At 40.5% G+C, this 20,442-nt stretch overlaps 1 protein-coding gene across 4 annotated transcripts in view; it reads right to left on the bottom strand.

The window, feature by feature from the left end:
• Nucleotides 1-20,442, bottom strand: part of ATXN1 (ataxin 1) — a 393,158-nt gene that overhangs the window by 107,337 nt on the left and 265,379 nt on the right. For all 4 annotated transcript variants that reach the window (XM_077269930.1, XM_077269931.1, XM_077269933.1 and 1 more), the window contains one exon: nucleotides 11,423-11,480. The gene's annotated coding sequence lies outside the window, so the exon portion shown is untranslated. The remainder of the gene's footprint in view (nucleotides 1-11,422; nucleotides 11,481-20,442) is intronic.

The raw sequence follows: 20,442 nt of genomic DNA on the forward strand, positions 1-20,442 counted from the left end.
TGATCTGGGGAATCACAATGGCAGGTCAGTTTTAGCATTTAGTAAACATAGTAAAAAAGCAAAACAAAAAACTATTGTGGAATTACACTTTCTTTGCAATTTCACCGCACTTTGAATTTTTTTTACCATTTTCCAGTACACAATATGTTAAAACCAATGGTCTTGTTCAAAAGGACAACTTGTCCTGCAAAAAACAAGCCCTTACATGGCCATATTGACTGAAAAATAAAAATGTTATGGCTCTGGAAAGAAGGGGAGCAAAAAATGAAAACGCAAAAACGAAAATACATCTGGTCATGAAGGGGTTAAAATAAAGATAGATAAAAAATAGACATATTTGATGTTGCCGCATTCATAAAATAAAAAAATAAAAAGTTATTGCTCTTAAAAAGAAGGGGAGGGAAAAAGAAATTGTAAAAAGTAAAATTGACTGCGGCACGAAGGGGAGAAGCACTGTGTACCTTCTTATAAATTTGGCGTCTTCTACTCTAGAAAGAAGGAATATAAGCCAGCTCACCCGTGATGCATAAACCAATCTTCGGGAGCACGGACCTGCTGTGTCCAAGCGTATAAAGTCCAAAAAAGAAAAGAATGTCCAGCTTCACAGAATCCGTAAAAAAAAGTTTTCTTTATTCGCAAACTTTAAATATAGAGGATACAGACTTCAGCACAAACCATATGGGTAAGAATCTCAATGCGTTTCTGGAGACTAAGCTCCCTTAATCATGACACTTTCATGAGCTCATTCCGAAAAAAAATGATGAAAATAACCTAAACTGTGCCGTGCTATTACAGAGTCATTTTACAGGAGAATTATCAAGAGTTCCATACAAAAATGCAAATTCTTAAAAGGAATCTATCACCAGGATTTTGCTACCCCACATGAGACAAGCATGATGTAAGGGAGGAGACTCTGATTCTCAGCCTTACTGGGCTTCCTGCTGACATTTTGAATCATGCGGGCGCTAGTCGTAGTCACCTGGCAGCTCCAAAAAGGCTACCGCGACCAGGATTGGAGCAAAGTACTCAGCTTCCCAAAGCCCAAAGGTTGCCCTGGCCTTCACCTCTTATCCCCTGTATTGGGATCTGGACTTACACAGGGCCCAGAATCCTTGGGCAAGGGCCACAGAGTCAGCAGCTACCGGCAAGAAGGATAGTCAGGTCACCGGGTCAGATCCAGGAGGTATGAGAGGTACAAAATCATCAGGCACGAGAAACATAAGTAAACTAGCTGAGATCAAGGAACAGGATAAACTGAGAACGCTGGTGCGCCAGGAGCACAAACATTGACTGGCAGGAGAACCGATTCTCAGGAGTTTAAATAGAAAGCAGCCTCACCCAGTGCTGACAGCAGGAAGAAACCCAAACCAACAGAATTAACCCCATAGCCAGTGGGCTTGCAAGAGCCACAAGTCCCAGGAATTAAACAGGGCTACTGAATAATCATCCTGCATCGCCCGAGAGCAAAGCAGGTGACAGGTGAGAATTTCACATTTTTATAAAATCTGTTTTATCTGCTGCAGATCTAGCAGTTCTCTGAATGCTGAGCTCTGTATAATCCCACCCACAACACTGATTGGCAACTTTCTGTGTACACTGTGCATAGGCAGAAAGCTGACAATCAGTGGTGGAGGCAGGGTCATACAAAGCTCATGTATTGGGCAGACTAAATGACAGCAGGTTAACTAGTCCTCTAGGGATAATCTCCTGCTGATAAAACAGTGATTTTATCAAAACTACATTAAGCAGCCCAGTAAGTGATGCATCACTAGGATGAGGGTTTCTCACTGTAAATAATGCTGCTCTCACCTTAGGTGCCAAAAACCTTCTGACAGATTCCCTTTAAGTCATATTTTTTTATTTTAGATATTTGGAGTGGACTTATCATATGAATGATATAGCTACACAAATGCTGAGTACCTGTTGACAGAAAAGTCTTAAGTGAGAAATTTGGGAGTATTTTGTACACTGAGGAAGGAGTCATGTTGTGTGGTGTGGATAATCGGATATGTCCAGATATCACAGCTGACTAATGAGGAGTTAGAACGTGTTTCTCACCCGGCTTCTGTCGAAAGCCTGTAGAGGAAAATGAGCAGCTGCTCTCCACTGGATAAGAATGATATTGCCAGGAACAATGAACATCTTGAAGGCAATGGAAAGGTTTTTAGACACAAGAAGGCTCAAGTCATACTAGATCCTACGCGGCAAATACTGTGTGCCGCTTACCTATGTTTTACTACAGAAACTGGCAGCAAAGTGTTCTGCAGTCATCTCTAATTTAGAAATTGTATAGAACTGTTATATGCTAGGATAATATTACGGTAGATTGCTCTATGGTCACTGTATGTCTGTATTCTATTAGTTCCATATGCTTATGCTTTGGGGCACTGCTACTAAGGCACTATATGGTAAACTGCGCCCCAGTTCACCATATAAAATGCCTTATTCAGTTATAAATCAAATTATCATACAAATATCATACAAAAAGTCATTTTCATAGGAAAAGAGCAAAAATCCAATATGGATGTTTTATTGGAGTGTTAAAAGATATAAGAGTACCACAAATGAAACCTCAAAAACAAGTGGGAGACATGTAAACTCATACCAACAGATAGATTCCAGAACTATAAGCAATGGTTTTGGATAAGTCTGAATCCATTACGGTACTTCTGCCTATTCATTCTAGTGCATTAATTAGAGATGATCGAACATTTGGAAATTCAAATTCTGCAACTTCGCCAAATATTTCATAAAAATTTGCCGAAGTTGATGAATTTATTTGTGGTGAATCTCAAGTAGCTCAACTACCTTAGAACATGGTGTAGAACATTTTGCCGACGCTCAATACTGTGTCCAATCTATTTCATTGTTAATAAAGGAGAGAAATTCCCAATTTTTTACTGCAAGATTGATAAGGATAAGTTCCCGCGATAAGTATTTGGTGCGTTTTTGATGCTGCATTTTTTTTTATGAACAAAAAAACGCTGCGAGTTAGAGTTGGAATTTAGTTACCCCATAATCAAAAGAAATAAACACACATAGAGAAAAGTCCTTTAATTGTAAAAAAAAAAAAACACTCCAACCCCCTTTTACCCATTTATTACCATTAAAATGAAATAATCTAAAGGGGTCTGCTGTAGATCCATTCCACTTCCCACGATGATCCCCATCTCTGCTACATCTGGATGGTGTGTTGACCGGTTGCATGAGTAATGTGACCGCTCAGCGGTAACTAACAGTAGCATGTGCAACGAGCACTGACATCATTAAGGTTATCGCAGTTGATAGGCAATGAACTGTGGTAACCTTACTAACGTCACAGTTTTTAGCGTGAGAACTTTTTCAGGGGTGGATCACTTTGGATTATTTCCTTTTTTAATTTTAATAAATGGGTAAAATAGAGTCGGTGAGTGTTTTTTGCAATCAATTATTCTCTGTGTGTTTTTATTTCTTTTGATAGACCCCTGGGCTTGATGTCAGCGGACATTACACATCTGACATCAGCCCCAAAACCATTACCATACTTGCCAACAAATCAAGGCAAAAGGGAAGAGTCGAGGCTAAGTGCCAGAATTGGCACTTGTAAGCCCATAGGTACTTTCTGTATCAGCTGTAAGTCACATAAGGCTATGTTCCCATGATGAGCTTTTCGTGAGTTTTTAATGTTGCAGTTTTTCTGTACCATTTCTTCACCAAGTAAAATCGGTTACTTGCATTTTTTTCGAAAGTACGCAGCGTAAAAAACTCGCAATAAACTAATCATGAGATATAAGCCTAAGACTGTCTTCTCGAATCCAGCCTCATTACTTACATAACTGATTGCTCCATCCAATTCTGCTTTTTATTCATCCTTTACAGTATGTAGACACTTCGGAACACCTCCGGCAGGGGATTTAGTGAAGAAACTATCACAAAATATATCACTATTTGCAACGTAATTACACGGCTGATTAGATTACAAAAAAGAAAAATTGCCATTGATGGCTACTTTATGTACAGTCGGGATTGAAAAAAATTGAAACCTTATATGTTAGAGTCTGTTGAAGCAAGGAAGAGTCAGCAAAAAACCTTAGGCAAAGATTTAACTAATACTGAACTCCATGTAAGGATGTCGATCATTCAATTGTTCAATTCCTGGTCGAGAACTATAAAGATTCATGTACATGGCAGAGGTGAGACTTCAGAATAATCTAAGGCTAAGTTTCCATGATGAGTATTTGGTGAGTTTTTGAACCTGTAGATTTCCTGCATCAATTAACTAAATTAGGTTACTTGGTTCTTCATTGCATTTTTGAGTATTTGTTTGTTAAATGAGCTTTAATCATATTTTTCAGCTATGGTTTTTGTCTCCTTTTGGTAAGTTAAGTTAAGTTGTGTTAAATAGAGCTCCTTTGCATTACATTTTTTTAATAAAACTGTGTTGATAAAGTCATGTGCAGATTACAAGGATTTTTACTGCATTTCCACTGGGAAATTGACTGCAAATTTTTCTCGTCTCATTCAAATCTATTTGGGAAAATCGGCAAATAAAGAACCTATTTACAGCAAGAGAAATTGACATGTTGAATTTTTCAAAAACGTACCGCAGGTCAGTTTACACTGCAGAAAAAAAAACACAATGGGCAGGAGATTTCTATAAATCCCATCCACATCCACTTTGTTGGGACTGTAAGGGTATGTTTCCACCTTCAGGATGGCCGGCGGTTTGGACGGAGCGGCAAACCCGCTCTGCCCTAAGCCCCGCCCCCTTCTGTGACGCGATGATGCCGGATGTGTTCATTGCACACATCCGGCATTATCGCACCCCACACATAGGGCCCTGTGATATACCTTGCGGCGGCGCAGCGTCGCCGCAAGGTACATGGACATGCTGCAATCTTAAAAGACGCGCAGCATGTCCGGAATCGCAGGGCCGCCGGGTGCGTGTTACCACGCATAGTGGAGACGGGATTTCATAAAATCCCCTCCACTATGCTGTAACATCTGGACGCTGCGTGTTTGACGCTGCGGCTCTGCGCAGCGTCAAACACGCAGCGTTTCCTGCACGTGGACACATACCCTTAGGCTGCCGTCACACTATCAGTATTTGGTCAGTATTTTACATCAGTATTTGTTAGCCAAAACCAGAAGTGGTGCATATGTTTCTATTATACTTTTCTCTGATTGTTCCACTCCTGGTTTTGGCTTACAAATACTGATGTAAAATACTGACCAAATACTGCTAGTGTGACGGCAGCCTAAGACGCTGCATTTTTTGGGCACCAAAAACTCATTGTGGGAACTTACCTTAAGGCCGGCATCACACTGGCGAGTTTTAAGGACGTATGAGCGCAGAAAATACACCCGTAAAATACGCATAACATACGGCCCAATGATTCCCTATGTCCCAGCTCCTATCAGCTGTATTTTACTGATCCGTATTATACGGTCTTGTACGGCCGTACAAAATCGCAGCATGCTGCGTTTGTCACCGTATTGCACAAAAAAATCGCCAATGAAAATCTATGGGGGCGAGAAAAATACGGATTACACACGGACCAGCAGTGTGACCTGCGAGAAATACGCAGCGGTGTTAGAGAGAAAAGCCGGTAATTCAATTGCCGGCTTTTCATTTCTCCTTCCCAAACCCGACAGGATATGAGACATGGTTTACATACAGTAAACCATCTCATATCCCTTTTTTTTTGCATATTCCACACTACTAATGTTAGTAGTGTGTATGTGCAAAATTTTGGCGCTGTAGCTGCTAAAATAAAGGGTTAAATGGCGGAAAAAATTGGCGTGGGCTCCCACGCAATTTTCTCAGCCAGAGTGGTAAAGCCAGTGACTGAGGGCAGATATTAATAGCCAGGAGAGGGTCCATGGTTATTGGCCCCCCCGGCTACAAACATCTGCCCCCAGCCACCCCAGAAAAGGCACATCTGGAAGATGCGCCTATTCTGGCACTTGGCCACTCTCTTCCCACTCCCGTGTAGCGGTGGGATATGGGGTAATGAAGGGTTAATGTCACCTTGCTATTGTAAGGTGACATTAAGCCAGATTAATGGAGAGGCTTCAATTATGACTAGTGTTGAGCGATACCTTCCGATATGCAAAGGTATCGGTATCGGATTGGATCAGCCGATATCCAAAAAATATCGGATATCGCCGATACCGATACCCGATACCAATGCATATCAATGGGACACAAAATATCGGAATGGTTCCTAGGGTCTGAAGGAGAGGAAACTCTCCTTCAGGCCCTGGGATCCATATTCATGTATAAAATAAAGAATAAAAATAAAAAATATTGATATACTCACCCCTCCGACGGCCCCGGTTCTCACCGGTCCAAGTGTCTGCCTCCGTTCCTAAGAATGCAGAGTGAAGGACCTTCGATGACGTCGCAGCTTGTGATTGGTCACGTGACCGCTCATGTGACCGCTCACGCGACCAATCACAAGCCGTGACGTCATCGAAGGTCCTTCACTCCCTGCATTCTTAGGAACGGAGGCACCACTAAGAGCCAGGGTCCGCCGGAGGGGTGAGTATATCAATATTTTTTATTTTGATTATTTATTTTTTACATGAATATGGATCCCAGGGCCTGAAGGAGAGTTTCCTCTCCTCCAGACCCTGGGAACCATACGCACCGAACACTTCCGATTCCGATTTCCGATATCGCAAAAATATCGGAACTCGGTATCGGAATTCCGATACAGCAAATATCGTCCGATACCCGATATTTGCAGTATCGGAATGCTCAACACTAATTATGACACCTATCCATTATTAATACAATATTGCGAAATGGTTAATAAAACACACACACATTATTACAAAGTCCTTTAATGAAATAAAGACACAGGTTGTTGTAATATTTTATTATTCTCTTAATCCAGCTGAAGACCCTCGTTCTGTGAAAAAGTAAAAATAACAAATCAACAATATCTCATACCTTCCGATGATCAGTCACGTCCCACGAAGTAAATCCATCTGAAGGGGTTAAATCATTTTACAGCCAGGAGCTGTGCTAAAGCACTCGCTCCTGCCTGTAAAACCCCGGGTACTGAATGGAAAGCAGGGTGATCTGTAGTTACCTTGAGTTGCGGTGATGCGCCCTCTGCTGGATGTCCTCATGAACTGGAGCCTTGGAAAAGTTCCCACGCTCGAGTTCATATGAGGACATCCAGCAGAGGGCGCATCACCGCGACTCAAGGTAACTACAGATCAAACTGCTTTCCATTCAGTACCCGGGGTTTTACAGGCAGGAGCGAGTGCATTAGCACAGCTCCTGGCTGTAAAATGATTTAACCCCTTCAGATGGATTTACATCGTGGGACATAACGACGGAAGGTATGGAATATTGTTGTTTGTTTTTTTAACTTTGTTTCAGGACGATGGTCTTCAGGTGGATTAAGAGTCTAATAAAATATTACAACACCCTGTGTCTTTATTTCATTAAAATACTTGTAAATAATGTGTGTGTGTTTTATTATCCATTTAGTACTATTGGATTAATAATGGATAGGTGTCATAATTGACGCCTTTCCATTATTAATCTGGCTTAATGTCACCTTAAAATTGCAAGGTGACATTAACCCTTCATTACCCCATATCCCACCGCTACACGGGAGTGGGAAGAGAGTGGCCAAGTGCCAGAATAGGCGCATCTTCCAGATGTGCCTTTCCTGGGGTGGCTGGGGGCAGATGTTTGTAGCTAGGGGGGCCAATAACCATGGACCCTCTCTAGGCTATTAATATCTGCCCTCAGTCACTGGCTTTACCACTCTGGGGGAGAAAATTGCGCGGGAGCCCACGCCAATTTTTTCTGCGATTTAACCCTTTATTTTACAAGCTACAGTGCCCAAATTTTGCACATACACACTGCATTAGTAGTGTGGAATATGCAAAAAAAAAAAGGGATATGAGATGGTTTACTGTATGTAAACCATGTCTCATATCCTGTCGGGTTTGGGAAGGAGAAATGAAAAGCCGTCAATTGAATTACCAGCTTTTCACATATATCGCGCTGAATTAAATATAAATACAGAATATATATATATATGTGTCTCAATGACATATATACATATATACTGTATATATGTTTTAACGAACATTTGAGCACATAAATCCATTAGATGTCGGTTTTGCAAGCCTGCGAGAAAATATCGCAGTACGGATGCCATACGGATTACATATGGAGGATGCCATGCGCAAAATACGCTGACACACCCTGCCTACGGATGACATAAGGATCACTATTTTGGGGACTTTTCTGTGTATTACGGCCATAAAAAACGGACCGTATTTACATACGCTGAGTGTGACGCCGGCCTAAGGGCTCAGATGACGTTCAGATCACAATTTGATCAAAGCATGATCAAAATAATCTGTCCATTTTTTCATACATGAGAAAAGTGGAGGTCAAGTCAGATTGAGGTCTGTGCTTTCTGTTGCCAAATTATGGAGTTGTAGGCCTTTTCTCTTGCTCCATATAGTGGCAATGGTGAGAATATGGGCAGAATAACTCCGTAATATGGACACAATAAAACACTCATTTTTGTAGCACAGCTGGTAAAAAATAGTTGCACCGAACCAGGCTCATCACAAAACCTCAAGGAATCAAATGTCAGAATGGAGCTGCAGATTTCTCCATATTTTATTTATTCTCATGCAGATCATAATGTCATCCTTTGCAGTGGCATAACTAGAGTCTGATGCGCCCCGATGCAAGTTTGGACCAGAGCCCCCCTCCATCCTGGAATATATATGTCCCTCATCCTGATATATGTCCTTTATCTTGGGCCCCATCCTCTTACACTTTATATATGTCCCTTATCCTGGGCCCCTTCCTGGGATATATAGCCCCATCGTGGAATATATGTTTTGCCGCTGTTATTTAATGTATAGAAAATAAATAAACCATTATAGCCCCCAGGGGCGTACAAATAAGTCATGGGAGCCCAGAGCAAAAGCATAATGCACTCTCCATAGTCCTGCATATAGTATAATGCATAGCCGATAGTTCTCCCTATATAATGCACAGCCGATGGTCCTCCATACAGTATATTGCGCCCCCATAGTCCCCCATGTAGAATACTGCACCTCCAATAGTCCTTCATTTAGTATAATGCACATTTAGTATAATGAACAACCCATAGTCCTCCATATAGTATAATGCACCCTTCATAGCCCTCAATACAGTATAATGCTCCTCCCATAGTCCTCCATGTAGTTTAATGCACAGCCCATAGTCATGCATGTAATATAATGCACAGCCCATAGTCATACATGTAGTACAATGCACAGCCCATAGTCATACATGTAGTGCAATGCACAGCAAATAGTCATCCATGTAGTATAAAATGCATAGTCCATAGTCATAAATATCATATAATCCACAGCCCATAGTCATACATGTAGTAAAATGCATAGCCCATAGCCATACATGTAGTATAGTAATAAACCATTATACTCACCTTCCCTCTGCTCCACGCAGCATCTTCTACTGAAGCTGGCAGCTGACATAAGCGCATGACGTCACTTCCATGTGTCATGTGCACACCGATGTCAGCTAATGGCTTCGAATTGGGTGTGTGCGCTGCAACACACTTCAGTTGAATGTGCGTCTCAGGATACACATCCAGCTGGAGTAGGGAGTGGCGTCGGCAGGCCCATCACCCACCAGGCCTGGTCGCAGTAGCGACCACTGCCACCCATGTATATATGATGTGCCCACCGTTATGCCCAATATGGTAATAAGATATTGAGGCTATTGAGCTTCTGGGTGGGTGAAACTTCAGACATATGCGGTCAGCCGTACAGTGAAAAATAACATATTATCTCATCTGCAAAACTCCAAATAAAATACATATCCAATACCCCCATCCTCCAGCAAAACAGATTGGCGTCGGCGGGCCCATCACCCACCAGGCCTGGTCGCAGTAGCGACCACTGCCACCCATGTATATATGATGTGCCCACCGTTATGCCCAATATGGTAATAAGATATTGAGGCTATTGACCTCCCACAATTTTACAGGCAAAAAATTTAACTAACGACAATTTTACTAAAGTAAAAAGATTTATTAATGTAATGAAACTTGGTTAATAATGAGTCACTTCACCTTAGAGCGGCATCACCAGAGGGATGAGATGTTCATTCTTAAACATGATTTGCAATGGGGGTAGTATATATTTAAAAACATGATAGGAACAATAATTCATACAAGTAGACAACAAGCACTATTTAGACACAAAATTGTCCTCAGTAGGAAACCGGACTGCAATACAATGGTTAGTGCTGTAAAGGACTAATTGGGTCACTGGATAATAGATATACCCAACTAATATAATCACAGTCCATTCCCTGGTGTAGTATGAAGGGGTAGCCCTTGGCATCAAATTTTATAGGGGTGCAAAATTTAATCCCTAGTCCCCACTGCTGCTGTTCCTCACAGGAGCACAGAGAAAATGTTGACATATAGCGCAAGTCATTTATAGGAAGCGGCCGCTACCATGATAATGGGGAGTGCGCAATGCATAACAGGAGGTGAAAAATGTTTTAGGAAAAAAAGGAACTATGCAGAAAAAAGGCTCTTCCCGAAAGCAAAATCAATAATTTTATTAAAAATCGTGTAAAAGAAAAACACCAATTCCACACAAATTAAAACCTATTAGAATCTGCATAACACAATGTGCCACTATAGGAAGAAAGTCTTATCTTAAATAAGAAACAATAAATCCCCTCACAGTCTTTACGGAGTCTTGAGTATAACGAAGACCTGGAGCAAGATGTAGGATAGATGGGATTTCATATTATACATGTAAGTGTCTTCTCTTTCCATGTTTTTTAGCTTTGCATTTACGTTCAATAATATAAATCACTGATGCATTTACAATAACTCCACCCCTGAGGAAGCCAAAGTTTGGCAATACTCATGGGGCTCTCTCTGTCACTCACAGGGAACTTCCTACTTATCCAATGCTTATTTATTTATTATACATTTCTTATATAGCATTATCATTTTTTCCAGCACATTACAAACCCTATCATCATTGTCCCCATTCACAATCTAAGCTCCCTACCGGTATATCTTTGATGAGTGGAAAGAAACCCGAGAACCCGGAGGAAACTCACACAAACACAGAGAGAATATAGAAACTCCTTGCAGATGTTGTCCTTGGTGTTGTAACCCCGGGACCCCAGCACTGCAAAGCAACAGTGTTAACCACTGAGCCACCATACTGCCCTCGATTTTGGTCCACATTTTTCTATTACTTGTACTTTTCCATGAGGAATTTCATGCTGTGTTATTTTTTGTACATATTATTCTCTGATTTGTTCATTACACCTCTCTCATGGGAGTTAAAAAAACCTCTGTGCCGGTTGGCATTGGCAATCATCTGTTGCTGAAGATTTCTCATGATGATTCCTTACCTATTAGAGGATCTGTTTCCGTGTCTCAGATAGAGGAAGTTCCAGCTTCTTCATAAAACTAAAACAAAAGAAAATAATTTAAGATCTTACAGCCCAGCACACACTTGTTACACATCTGATCCGCTATGTTTATTATCATTTCTTATATATGACAGCTCAAAGATTCAAATCATGATAAAAAAAAATATTTTCACAACGTTAGAATTGATGAAATTGCAAATTCCAAGCAACATAATTTTCAATGAGTAAGGCCCTTTATCCATAACTGACATCCCCGGCTGTGGCCTGGGGGTATTTAGACCAATAATCTTCCTAAATAGGTTACGAAAGCAGATTAAAGTACCTAAAGAAACATTGGTTGGTATTTAACTAGGCTTTATGTGTTTTTTTTTTTTTTTGCCCAAAACAAAGACTATGTTATACATTTATATTGTAGATGCCCTTTGTGTGCTTATTTACTGGGCAATACAGCAAATTAGAATAACTGGGTCACCATGGCTATCATGTATGGGTCTGCATAATGCACAACTCGGGATAATGTAAAGGTGACATGCTCCAAAAAATTGACATTTTTTCCAGCTATTTTCGTAAACCCTGTGTTGGTTTAATAACTTGAAGTAATATTATACTATACTATACTATACTATACTATACTATGCATCATAATAAGGCTTTGTTCCCACAATGAGTTTTTGGTGATTTTTTTAAGTTGCGTATTTATGAGAAAATGCAATGCTCCTCATGGGAATGTAGCCTAAGTGTCAGAAAGCTATACTTTTAGTTTTGCACAGGCTCTGTCAGGCTGGAGGCATTAAATCCAGAGTTAACTCTTAAAAAAATTCACATTGATATTTTAGATATATTCAAAAACAGTGTGAAATGGGTGCAACCAAATCAGAGGAGAGTGCACTGAGGAAAAGTTTTAAAACAAGGCTCCCATATTACATATTATCTGAAACAGGATTACAATGACAGTAAACAACTCTATAGAAATGACAGAGTGGGGATCCAACCATTTTGGCTATGTACACGTGTTGTTTCCTGAAACAACAGGAAGTTAGCAAACAAAAAAGCCCTAGTGGCCAATGTGAAAATTGCAAGCTTTTTATATATATATATATATATATATATATATATATATATATATATATATATATATATATATACATATTTAATACAGATTTGAAAAACAAAAATCAGTGTTAACCTATTTTTTTTATTTTTTTTCTCTACCATGTAACACAAAAACCTGGGTCATTATCTGATGATAATTTCCTTTAAAAAGTTTTTTTCATGGAATCCATTTATCACCTATCACACTAGATTGGAGGCCTGATTTTTTTCCATTGGTGTGAATAGGAAAAAAAAACATGGTTGTGAGTACGCCCTGAATTGATTCATGGGTCAATTATTGTTCTTGTTCACAGGTTTCTGAAAACGATATTGAAAACTGAAAAAATATAGATAATATAAGAAAAATGATTGTCTTGGTGGAAATGAGTCAACAGATAGAAATCAGATCTTTGCTTCTAGACCTTGATCAACCACATGAAGCTCCACGTGTTTATTTTATTTAGTATTTTTTAGCATTTGATACGTTTTCCGTCCAGCATATATGCTTTACATCACGACACATCTTGTACTGTACAGTATAAATATTTTAAGATCCACTGCGATGAGTCTTTGTTACGGAGCTTGTATGTCTAAGCCTACCATGGGAAATTCTGTCCTTCTGAACGAAGAATTACCCAGTATGATATTGATAATTAATGGATCCTTTAAAAACACATGGGGATCATGAGTATGCTGCAAAAGTTGAATCCAGTATATAGAAAAGAAAGGTCTGATTTTTTGCAATTAGTTATTTCTAAGGACAAGTCAGGGACTAAAATTTCCAGGAATTTCCAGAAAACCTGGGTCTGCCTTAGTAAGTTAGGGAAACTTGGCAACCCTAATAAAGAATTCAGTTTCGACAAACTCCTGTGTTCAAGTTTCTTTTCTGAAATGCAGGCTCGAGTAGGAGTATTTTCCAGAACAGGAAATGAAATGATCACTCAATGAAAAAAAAAAAGCCATCCATTTGCCTGGGTGTGAATTGCCATTGAATATATTGAGCTTTTAGATGCACTTATGTAGAAGCTTCTGATAGCCCCTATGATTACTTTAAGCCTGATTAGGATATAGGCAATTTAGCAAGAAACAAGGTAACTTCGTTAGCATTCATCTACCTCTTCTGCACAGCCATTTGATCTCCCTCAAGGTCACTTTCTTAGTAACTTGATGAGCATTACATCACCCCATACACCAGGACAGTTATATCACCGATCGATAAGGAGGCATGTGCAGCACCGGAGCATCCCTTTGTACTTCAGAATCGGGTTACGTCTCTACAGGCGCATCCAGCATTAAAGGGCATTTTTCACATTAAAAGCGCTGGTGAACAAAATCCTGAATTATTATTTGTTGCTTTGGTCCTTGGAAAATGCTGCAGTGTATATCATAATAACTGATCTTCTCACCCAGAGATAAAACACAAAAGTATAGACAGTTCACACACAGTCACATTGCCCTATGGCTATAGAACACACAACAGAATGGTGCCGGCACATAATAAACACAAACCATGGGAAAACTTAGGCACATCTTTTTGGATAAAAGTCATAAAATCTATAAAAAAAACAAAGTTGAAGAAAGGACCAAATGGTAACAAAAATTAATCATCTCTAATAGGATAAGCAGAAGAACTATCCTCTGTAGAGTTACGGCACTGTTTTCTAGCATTTCAGTCTGGATTTTCAGTATTAGGGGTCGTGCACATGACCTTATATTTGGTCCAAGCGTAATCCGACAAAACATCAGATCACACTTGAACCAAGGTTAATTTATGGGGCCGTGAACATGTTTAATTTTTTTATCAGATCGAGGAAGAAAATCGCAGCGTGCCCGAGTTGGATCGCAATCAGCCATACAAGTCAATGAAAAAAAAACAGAGTGCACTCGGATGACATCTGCGTGCAGTCCAATTTTCATAGATGAGCAGAATGGAGAAGATGGAGAATTTTAGTTTTTCCATCTTGTCCTCATCCGAGAAAATTGGATCACACTCAGATTAGAGATTGATCAGAGTGTGTGATTAGCATAATCGGCTCGATTCTCTCAGATGAGAGAAAATACGCTAATGTGACCCTGGCCTTGTTGATATACTGTCTTCATGGAAATATTCAAGAATTCTTTCACATCTTTCCAACCACCTATAATAAATTGCCTATACACATTCATCAATAGATGACTAAAATAGACGTTTTCAGCTAAAACAATATTTAATTGGTTAAACTTTAGAGATGAAAAATTGTTTTAGCCAATTGATAACATTCTGTTGGTACCATAGAGACCAATCGTGTAACTATTAGGGGGCACTTAGAAAGTTCCAAGACGTGGTTGACCTCACCCCACTTTGCTACTGGGTAGTAAAAACCTGTGGAGAATCCCTTCCCAATAAGCCCATTATTGTTAGAAAGGGGGTTTAAGAATGAGCCCAGGGGTGATGAATTAATTTTAAAGGTCATCAGTCGGTGATAAAACCTGATGCCATAATGTGATGCCATATGCGGTCCCTCTCAATTATATTTTCACCATTGATGAGTTCCATCGGTGATGTTCATTGTTGAATTCTTCACAAATGTTGCCATATTTTTACTAATATTCTTCATTTGCCAAATGTAATGTTGATACCAGTATCTATTATGTGCGGCATTTACAATGCACAGTTAGAATAATTGAAGCTTCCCTACAGCCGGCATTTCAGTTTTTTTAAATCTGCCATTCTTGGTTCTAGATGTCTCAGATTCCGAAAGTCTCACTGGGGTAACTGGTAGGTTGAGGAGAGATGAGGGAGGGGAATCTAGGATTTACAAATGGATTGTCCGATTGCTGGTTACAACAATGAATGGACATGACACAATATGTCCCTTTTCAGAAAATCTTGGTCCTGGGGTTCAGTTTGTTATAAAAAAAATGCCTATACTTACCATGGTTGGGTTCACCACTGATTCTCTGCCGCTGCTCCCAGTATTGGCCATGACAGTCACATCAAGTTGACAGAGTGGCAGCCAATCAGCAAGCTCAATGGCTCTGCCCATGTAGAAAGAACATCCCACTCAGAACCGCTGAACTCCATGATTGGCTGCCATGCTGTCAACATGATCTCAGCGCCATGGTACATACTGGCAGAGCTGGACCTGGGAATGGTGAGTAAAGTGTTGTTAGATTTTTTTTATAACAAACTGTGACCAGAGCCCAAGATTTTCTGAAAGGGGGTCAACCTACTTAATGCTAGAGGGCTGCATGTTTTCTGCAGACGCTTCATCCTATGACTTCTCGCTGGCCCCTAGTCTTTTTCTTGCACCCTAACTGCCAATAAAGGATACTGTACTGGCATCTTAAATATGTAACTAAGTGGAGAGGTCTCTCACAAAATCACTGCATTCACCTTCTTCTGGGATAAACATCCATCACTCACCATATTTACCTCCCAAGTGATTCTGTTTTGGTGGCATAGTCCATACTTGACCAACTGGATATAGTCTCCTTTAGCCATATCGTTGCAGACAGACATGGCAGATTCTTTCTATTACAGATTCTGCAGAAAATCTGCTGCAATAAAATGTGACCGCCCCGGTAGACTTCACTGTACATTGTCAATCTGTGAAAATTTCTACACATTTAAACTAACACTATATGCTTAATATAATATACAATAGAGTGACCCCCTACCACCAGAAGAAATCTTTTCCTATAAAGATAACCAACCCAACGGCCCTCTTAAAGGGCATCTCTCACATGTCCCCAAAAATTAGTTTTTTACATTCCCAAAATGCCTGTGATCCTCATTTTGTGCCTCCATTGCAGATAATATGCCTTTTTTTTTTTTTTTGGTGCCCAGCATATTAATTCCAGTCTGGTGGTTCAAGAGCCAAGTTCTCACGAGTGGTGAAGTCGTCCCCCCTCTGCGACACTGCCCAATCACTGCTTGGCAACATCCGAACTGGTCATCAAGCCTGATCTCTTGAGATCTCCCTGTTCTCGATGTGACTTGCCTACATTCATCCTGGAAAATCTTTTGTCAAAGAACATGGAGATTTTGCGAGATCTGCTGTTCGACCAGTTTTAAATGCTGCCGAGCGTTGATTGGGCAGCGTCATAGTGGGGGAAGGACTACAAATCCCCAGAGGAAGTGTTTCTGGCACGCCCTCTTGGACCACAAGCCTGGAATTAGCAAACCGGGTGCCAAGAGGAAAAAAGGACCTATCTCTGCAATGGAGGGACAAATGAAAAGCAGAAAACAGTAGCACATTCAGGGGATTTTGGCAAGATGACAAACTCATTTTTTGGACACCTGACAGGTCCTCTTTAAGCTAAATGTGGGAAAACCACAGGATTATCGGGATGATTTTTTTTTAACTAAGTAAAAATGAAATCTAATGATTAGTTTTAACAAGCATAATGTTTCTTCATATGAACAATGAACCTTATTCATTGCACTGTATTTTACGAGCTTTCATACTTCCATTTTCCCATCATCTAGTTAAGAGAAAATGGTTGTAGATGAGGCAAGCAAAGCCTTTGATAAACAGCACCAGTCTGTCCGCAGAGTATATATGTGGTAACTATGACTAGCTTGTGAAACAGGATATAACCAAGAGAGCTTTCCTTTCTTAGTAAGCCCAATATATTACACAGAATTTCTATATATTATTTCTGTGTTCTAGATCTGTGCCACCATTTATACACAACAGCCTGTATGTATATATGGGCCAGCTACACAGCCAAATCCAGTATATATTATATTGGATAAGCAATTATTGCACACAGCCAGGCTCGGACTGGCCCACAGGAGAACAGCAGAATCCTCCGGTGGGCCACTATGCAAGAGGAAGCTATTTATCTCATACATGAGCAGTAGTTGGTTAATACATTAATTAACTCTGTACAGACAAAAGCAGTACCTCATCATTCATTCAACAAACTACCTAGCTTATTTTTATATAGAAGCAGAAGTACATTTGTGAAGGAGTGTAATATAATATTTGCATGAAGCTGAACAGTGGGCCTCCCAAATCAATGTTACTGGTGGGCCATTGCCACCCCAGTCCGACAGTGCACACAGGACAGGCTATCAAATAGCTGCAAACACTGCCAGTGATAATTCTCATTCCTAATTACTTATAGCACTAAATTGGAATTTTATTTCATTTAGCGCTTTATTTACTCGCTTTCTAATATCTAACAAGTAATATGACCATTACTACAGCAGAGATGGGGTTGTCTTTCAGCTCTACCTAACCAGAGCCGGTCTCGTATGATATATAGGACCACAAGAGATAGTTAGCTGGATTCATCATTTTTGTGACCCACCATATGAGAATAGTCATCCTGACTACAGATTTTGGTGGGATCAACAACTGGTTGGGTAGGGAGAGACAGTGATTGGACCCACTGCTGCTTTATTCAATATCTGTGGGACTGGCATAGTGTAAAATTTTGGATGATTGGAGTATGGAGCTCCTTATGATTGGAGTATGGAGATCCTGATGATTGGAGCATGGAGCTCCTGATGATTGGAGTATGGAGCTCCAGATGATTGGAGTATGGAGCTCCTGATGAATGGAGTATGGAGATCCTGATGATTGGATGTGGAGATCCTGATGATTGGAGTATGGAGCTCCTGATGATTGGCGTATGGAGATCCTGATGATTGGATATGGAGCTCCTGATGATTGGAGCATGGAGCTCCTGATGATTGGAGTATGGGGATCCTGATGATTGGATATGGAGCTCCTGATGATTGGAGCATGGAGCTCCTGATGATTAGAGTATGGAGCTCCTGATGATTGGAGTATGGAGATCCTGATGATTGGAGTATGGAGATCCTGATGATTGGATATGGAGCTCCTGATGATTGGAGCATGGAGCTCCTGATGATTGAAGTATGGAGATCCTGATGATTGGATATGGAGCTCCTGATGATTGGAGCATGGAGCTCCTGATGATTAGAGTATGGAGCTCCTGATGATTGGAGCATGGAGCTCCTGATGATTGGAGTATGGAGATCCTGATGATTGGATATGGAGCTCCTGATGATTGGAGCATGGAGCTCCTGATGATTGGAGTATGGAGCTCCTGATGATTGGAGTATGGAGATCCTGATGATTGGATATGGAGCTCCTGATGATTGGAGCATGGAGCTCCTGATGATTGGAGTATGGAGATCCTGATGATTGGATATGGAGCTCCTGATGATTGGAGCATGGAGCTCCTTTGGATGGTGATTAATGTCGTTTTGCAGAATAACCCCTAAGTTAATCTGGCTATAAGGTTGTGAAAGGCATTACGCTGTAGTGTCTTTTATATGATTGTGATTTGTGAATAATAAAATATAACCATGTGAACAATGCTTACTATGATAAATGCCACAGACTTTTGATGCTATCTGATTGAATAGACTGAAAGCCTGGGAATTTTGAAAAACTTACTTTTGCTTTACAAAACTGCATAAATCCATAGTATAAGAAAATCTAAGAAACCTTGTAATATTAGAGAAATATATTCTTTCTCCACTTATCAGCTCTTCTGCTCCTTTCTCCCTGCCTTCTGCATTCGTCATTCACTCTGAAAAACAGCTAAAATCCATCTCATTCAAATCAACCAAGACTGCCAGATTTTTTAAAGGGAGTCAGTCAGCCCCCCCAAAAGAATATTTTAAAATGGGCTATAAAGTGTTGTAGGTGGCTTAGCCCCTATTACAACCATACTAACACTATACCTGCTACCGACACAGTATCTGAGAAAATAACTTTTAATTCACACACAAATGAGGAGGCTTTGGTGCACCCTAGGCATGCCCAAGAGTTGGTGCACCGTTGTGTCTTGTCATTTGCATAGTGGGGCCCTTCCCTAATTTCAGATTGACAATGCTCCCAGAGCAAGCAATGTCTGAAAGCTGTGCGTGCTGCCCCTGCACTTCAGGGAGGTAAGGACTGTCAATCCGAAGTGGGGGAAAGGCCCCAATATGCAACTGAGAAGGCATAACAGTGCACCTCAGTCTCGGCCACACTAAAGGGAATCTGTCACCAGGTTTTTGCTATGTAATCTGAAGACCGCATTAGGGAGGGGTTAAAGCACAGATTTCAGTGATGCCTCTCTTATCAAGCCCCAAGCTTTTATTTTCTTACAAAGATTGTTTTAGCACCAGGAGCTTATCATGGCTGTGAGTAGCTGGTCATGTGATCCCTGCTCCAGCACGCTCCATTCTATGATAGGCAGGTCACTGTGTATGGACTTTACATACAGAGCATAGTGTGGGCGGGGTTAGCTTCCTCAGCTCTGCTTTATTACTAAATCTAAAAGCTCTAATTGTGTGAGAACGGCTGCACCCAGTAATCTAAGTGATACATTGTTGGATTCAGCTTCTTTTTGCCTGCATCAGGCTGCTCTCAGATGAGGATGCAAAAACTGCTGACAGATTCCATTTAAGAGTGCACAGACACCTCATCATTTGCATATGAATGAACATAATTTTCTCAGGCTCTGTGACAGTAACAGGTTCAGTGCAAGTATGACTGTTATAGAGGCTAAATCTCCTACAATACTCTATAGCCCATTTAAAATGCATTTTGTGGTGTGATGGACTCCCTTTAAGCTATCAGATTACAGCTACCTATTGATATCTATGGAGAGGGAGGGGTGGAAGCGGAAAGATAGAACAGGAAGACAAACAGATCATTCTACTGCTTTATAGTAAGTGTTTTACTGCACCAGAGACTTGGTTTCATGTCTGCACTTCTCAGAGTTACTGTAATTTGTTCTTCAAGCTGCTGCATCTGAACATGTGCTACATAAAAACAGGAGAGGAGAAGTGCCACATGGCAGCATGTGCTCTCTGAGAGACAATATAGAAGTTAGGTTCCACCCACTAGCTCAGAGACAACTAAAATATAAAGATAGAGCCTGCAGAGGAGAGA

This window comes from Ranitomeya variabilis, chromosome 6, assembly GCF_051348905.1.
Source record: "Ranitomeya variabilis isolate aRanVar5 chromosome 6, aRanVar5.hap1, whole genome shotgun sequence".
Classification (NCBI taxonomy): domain Eukaryota; kingdom Metazoa; phylum Chordata; class Amphibia; order Anura; family Dendrobatidae; genus Ranitomeya; species Ranitomeya variabilis.